Genomic DNA, 6,993 nt, shown 5'->3' with positions numbered 1-6,993 from the left:
ACTTTATTACTGTACTATATTATATATATATACACTTTATTACTGTACTATATATTATATATATTTACTATATTATGGTACTATATTATATATTATATATATCTACTATATTATGGTACTATATTATATATTATATATATTTACTTTATTACTGTACTATATTATATATATATATATACACTTTATTACTGTACTATATTATATATATATATATATACACTTTATTACTGTACTATATTATATATATATTTACTTTATTACTGTACTATATTATATATATATATATACACTTTATTACTGTACTATATTATATATATATATATATACACTTTATTACTGTACTATATTATATATATATTTACTTTATTACTGTACTATATTATATATATATTTACTTTATTACTGTACTATATTATATATATATTTACTTTATTACTGTACTATATTATATATATATTTACTTTATTACTGTACTATATATTATATATATTTACTTTATTACTGTACTATATTATATATATATAATTTATTACTGTAAGTAAACACAGACATAATAGAATCAAGTGAGAACAACTTATTTAAATAAATGTTAGATTGGAGTTAAAAAATACAAAGTAATCAAAACTTCTACAATTCAATAACTTTAGATCAGCAGAACATTAACTCACTAACCTCATGTTAACAGTCAAACATTAAGTCATGTTAACTCAATAACCTCATGTTAACAGTACTCCAAAACATTAAGTCATGTTAACTCACTAACCTCATGTTAACAGTACTCTAAAACATTAAGTCATGTTAACTCAATAACCTCATGTTAACAGCACTCCAAAACATTAAGTCATGTTAACTCACTAACCTCATGTTAACAGTACTCTAAAACATTAAGTCATGTTAACTCACTAACCTCATGTTAACAGCACTCCAAAACATTAAGTCATGTTAACTCAATAACCTCATGTTAACAGTACTCTAAAACATTAAGTCATGTTAACTCACTAACCTCATGTTAACAGCACTCCAAAACATTAAGTCATGTTAACTCACTAACCTCATGTTAACAGTACTCCAAAACATTAAGTCATGTTATTAACTCAATAACCTCATGTTAACAGCACTCCAAGACATTAAGTCATGTTAACTCAATAACCTCATGTTAACAGTACTCCAAAACATTAAGTCATGTTAACTCAATAACCTCATGTTAACAGTACTCCAAAACATTAAGTCATGTTATTAACTCAATAACCTCATGTTAACAGTCAAACATTAAGTCATGTTAACTCAATAACCTCATGTTAACAGTACTCCAAAACATTAAGTCATGTTAACTCACTAACCTCATGTTAACAGTACTCTAAAACATTAAGTCATGTTAACTCAATAACCTCATGTTAACAGCACTCCAAGACATTAAGTCATGTTAACTAGATAACCTCATGTTAACAGTACTCCAAAACATTAAGTCATGTTAACTCAATAACCTCATGTTAACAGTACTCCAAAACATTAAGTCATGTTATTAACTCAATAACCTCATGTTAACAGCACTCCAAGACATTAAGTCATGTTAACTCAATAACCTCATGTTAACAGTACTCCAAAACATTAAGTCAGGTTAACTCAATAACCTCATGTTAACAGTACTCCAAAACATTAAGTCATGTTATTAACTCAATAACCTCATGTTAACAGTCAAACATTAAGTCATGTTAACTCAATAACCTCATGTTAACAGTACTCCAAAACATTAAGTCATGTTAACTCACTAACCTCATGTTAACAGTACTCTAAAACATTAAGTCATGTTAACTCAATAACCTCATGTTAACAGCACTCCAAGACATTAAGTCATGTTAACTAGATAACCTCATGTTAACAGTACTCCAAAACATTAAGTCATGTTATTAACTCAATAACCTCATGTTAACAGCACTCCAAGACATTAAGTCATGTTAACTCAATAACCTCATGTTAACAGTACTCCAAAACATTAAGTCATGTTAACTCAATAACCTCATGTTAACAGTACTCCAAAACATTAAGTCATGTTATTAACTCAATAACCTCATGTTAACAGTCAAACATTAAGTCATGTTAACTAGATAACCTCATGTTAACAGTCAAACATTAAGTCATGTTAACTAGATAACCTCATGTTAACAGTCAAACATTAAGTCATGTTAACTAGATAACCTCATGTTAACAGTCAAACATTAAGTCATGTTAACTAGATAACCTCATGTTAACAGTCAAACATTAAGTCATGTTAACTAGATAACCTCATGTTAACAGTCAAACATTAAGTCATGTTAACTAGATAACCTCATGTTAACAGTCAAACATTAAGTCATGTTAACTAGATAACCTCATGTTAACAGTCAAACATTAAGTCATGTTAACTAGATAACCTCATGTTAACAGTCAAACATTAAGTCATGTTAACTAGATAACCTCATGTTAACACTACTCTAAAACATAAAGTCATGTTAACTAGATAACCTCATGTTAACAGTCAAACATTAAGTCATGTTAACTAGATAACCTCATGTTAACACTACTCTAAAACATTAAGTCATGTTAACTAGATAACCTCATGTTAACAGTACTCTAAAACATTAAGTCATGTTAACTAGATAACCTCATGTTAACAGTCAAACATTAAGTCATGTTAACTAGATAACCTCATGTTAACAGTCAAACATTAAGTCATGTTAACTAGATAACCTCATGTTAACACTACTCTAAAACATTAAGTCATGTTAACTAGATAACCTCATGTTAACAGTACTCTAAAACATTAAGTCATGTTAACTAGATAACCTCATGTTAACAGTACTCTAAAACATTAAGTCATGTTAACTAGATAACCTCATGTTAACAGTACTCTAAAACATTAAGTCATGTTAACTAGATAACCTCATGTTAACAGTACTCTAAAACATTAAGTCATGTTAACTAGATAACCTCATGTTAACAGTACTCCAAAACATTAAGTCATGTTAACTAGATAACCTCATGTTAACAGTACTCTAAAACATTAAGTCATGTTAACTAGATAACCTCATGTTAACACTACTCTAAAACATTAAGTCATGTTAACTAGATAACCTCATGTTAACACTACTCTAAAACATTAAGTCATGTTAACTAGATAACCTCATGTTAACAGTACTCTAAAACATGAAGTCATGTTAACTAGATAACCTCATGTTAACACTACTCTAAAACATTAAGTCATGTTAACTAGATAACCTCATGTTAACAGTACTCTAAAACATTAAGTCATGTTAACTAGATAACCTCATGTTAACACTACTCTAAAACATTAAGTCATGTTAACTAGATAACCTCATGTTAACAGTACTCTAAAACATTAAGTCATGTTAACTAGATAACCTCATGTTAACAGTACTCTAAAACATTAAGTCATGTTAACTAGATAACCTCATGTTAACAGTACTCTAAAACATTAAGTCATGTTAACTAGATAACCTCATGTTAACACTACTCTAAAACATTAAGTCATGTTAACTAGATAACCTCATGTTAACAGTACTCTAAAACATTAAGTCATGTTAACTAGATAACCTCATGTTAACAGTACTCTAAAACATTAAGTCATGTTAACTAGATAACCTCATGTTAACAGTACTCTAAAACATTAAGTCATGTTAACTAGATAACCTCATGTTAACAGTACTCTAAAACATTAAGTCATGTTAACTAGATAACCTCATGTTAACAGTACTCTAAAACATTAAGTCATGTTAACTAGATAACCTCATGTTAACAGTACTCTAAAACATTAAGTCATGTTAACTAGATAACCTCATGTTAACAGTACTCTAAAACATTAAGTCATGTTAACTAGATAACCTCATGTTAACAGTACTCTAAAACATTAAGTCATGTTAACTAGATAACCTCATGTTAACAGTACTCTAAAACATTAAGTCATGTTAACTAGATAACCTCATGTTAACACTACTCTAAAACATTAAGTCATGTTAACTAGATAACCTCATGTTAACACTACTCTAAAACATTAAGTCATGTTAACTAGATAACCTCATGTTAACAGTACTCTAAAACATTAAGTCATGTTAACTAGATAACCTCATGTTAACAGCACTCTAAAACATTAAGTCATGTTAACTAGATAACCTCATGTTAACACTACTCTAAAACATTAAGTCATGTTAACTAGATAACCTCATGTTAACAGTACTCCAAAACATTAAGTTATTAGAAAACTTATGAAGATCGAAGTTAGAATCACTTTTACGATTTTAGCTCTACTGACCGTTGGAGATGTTTGAGTAGCCACGACTAAATGCATTTAATGAGTTAACGCAGTTACTTTTATTACAGGGTACGCAATATTTTAGTTCTAGTTTTCTGAGATAGAAACCGCTGAAGCCCACAGAGTCCTGCTGTTTAAGGACATTAAAGGGGTCAGTCTGGGATTCATGAATAAGGAAGCGGCTCGGACCTTAGATGGTGGTTTGTGGTCATGTCCGTGGCAGACTCACTGGGCTTCTGGAAACAAGAAGATCAGAGAGAACACACACACACACACTCACACTCATACTCACGCACGCACGCACGCACACTCACGCACACACACAAACGCACACACACACACACACACACACACACACACACACACACACTATAAATATATATGTGAATATGTATGAGTGGTAGTGGATTGTGTGCCTTGGTGGGAGACAGGATGTGTGTGTGTGTGTGTGTGTGTGTGTGTGTGTGTGTGTGTGTGTGTGTGTGTGTGTGTGTGTGTGTGTGTGTGTGTGTGTGTGTGTGTGTGTGTGTGGAGACAGGCTGTTTAGAACACCATCTCTTTGATGTGGTCTGGCCTTCCAACACTTTCCAAGATGGCCGACCAGAACACAGACACAGAGCCTGGATATGGGCCATCTACTCTACATGGAAACACACACAGAGACACACACACACACATACAGTACACACACACACATAGTACTCAACATGAAAACAACACGCACACTAAAGGGAGAGTGTAAAAGAGACCTGAAGGAGATTACGATGAGTTGGTTAAATCCTCTCTCTACTTTCCTCTCCCAGTCTGTCTGCCTGCTGTTGCTGCTGTGTGTGTGAACATCAGACAGACTAGTAAATGTTCTCTCCTGCCAACACAGAGATGAGAGCATACTGTAGACAAAGACTCTTTCAAATACCATATCCCTCTCTCTCGCTCAGTCTCTCTCTCTGTCTCTCGCTCAGTCTCTCTCTCTCTCTCTCTCTCTCTCTCTCTCTCAGTCTCTCTCAGTCTCTCTTAGTCTCTCTCTCTCTTTTAGTCTCTCTTCCTCTCTCTTTAGATATCTCTCTCTCTCTCTCTTTGTGTTTGTATGTGTGTGTGCTCGTGCATGCATAGGAGCAAAATGCCCGATAGAAAACGCTCCATTCTCTACACATAGTCAAGGCCATATCGATGCTGTCACAATAGATGAACTACAGTCAATGGCCAGGATGATGTCACAATGGGTGAACTACAGTCAATGGCCAGGATGATGTCACAATGGGTGAACTACAGTCAATGGCCAGGATGATGTCACAATAGATGAACTACAGTCAATGGCCAGGATGATGTCACAATAGATGAACTACAGTCAATGGCCAGGATGATGTCACAATGGGTGAACTACAGTCACTGGCCAGGATGATGTCACAATGGGTGAACTACAGTCAATGGCCAGGATGACGTCACAATGGGTGAACTACAGTCACTGGCCAGGACGATGTCACAATGGGTGAACTACAGTCACTGGCCAGGATGATGTCACAATAGATTAACTACAATCACTGGCCCGTAATATTAATAAGAATGGGTTCTTTCTTTATTGATTAAAGTGAGAGAATCACCTCTATCAAAGGCACCAGGTGTTATCCACCTTGGTCACTCCTTCTGGAAGGGGTCTAGTCTGGTCACAACAAACGCACCCTGGATGGAGAGTCCTTGTCCTTGTAAATAACAAATTAATGAATCATTACCTTCATTACCTGATTACCTTCATTCTGATTCCTCTGGAGAGCCCTCGTTCCCTCAGGGGAAAGGCTAACCAGACAAGAAAAGTCTATCACACCCTCCCTCCCTTCTTCATCCACCCTCCCTCCCTTCCTCATCCCCCCGCCCTCCCTCCGTCCCTCCATCCCTCATCCCCCCTCCCTCCCTTCCTCATCCCCCCTCCCTCCCTCCCTTCCTCACCCTCCCTCCCTCCCTCTCTTCCTCATCCCCCCTCCCTCCCTAGCTCACGTCTATCCTCCATCCCCAACGCCCCAGCAAAACCCAAGCCTACTAGATGGTAATACAGCTCACGTCTATCCACCATCCCCAACGCCCCAGCAAAACCCAACCCTACTAGATGGTAATACAGCTCACTGTTGCCCCCAGTGGCTGTTGGTTTTCAAGGCATCTCCCGACGTCCTGGGTACCGAGACGGACGTCGGATTTCGAAGTGGATCTTGAGCAACCTGACTGGTGACGACCACCATCTCAGAGCCACGGAACATCACTGTCTCTTCTGGCTGAGGAGTAGGTATCCCACATCCCTCATGTTCTACACTATCCTCTTGGTACCACTGTCTCTTCTAGCTGAGGAGGAGTAGGTATCCCACATCCCTCATGTTCTACACTATCCTCTTGGTACCACTGTCTCTTCATCCTGAGGAGGAGTAGGTATCCCACATCCCTCATGTTCAACACTATCCTCTTGGTACCACTGTCTCTTGGTATCCTGCTGTTGTGTGGGCTGGCCCCGCTGTGTGATTTTAGAGTACTGATCCGGCTGTGTGTTCTCCAAGGTCATTGCCGTTACTCTAAGTGGGACGTGCCGGGCCTGCTGGCACCGTTTCTGCCCCACAGCCGGTGTGTGTCTGTGTGACGAGGTGTATCATTTGGCCCGACTCCACAGCTATAATGAGGTTCATAATGACGGGGTCTTTCTCTCT

This window comes from Oncorhynchus mykiss, chromosome 17, assembly GCF_013265735.2.
Source record: "Oncorhynchus mykiss isolate Arlee chromosome 17, USDA_OmykA_1.1, whole genome shotgun sequence".
NCBI classification, from domain to species: domain Eukaryota; kingdom Metazoa; phylum Chordata; class Actinopteri; order Salmoniformes; family Salmonidae; genus Oncorhynchus; species Oncorhynchus mykiss.
This window is presented reverse-complemented; position numbering follows the sequence as displayed.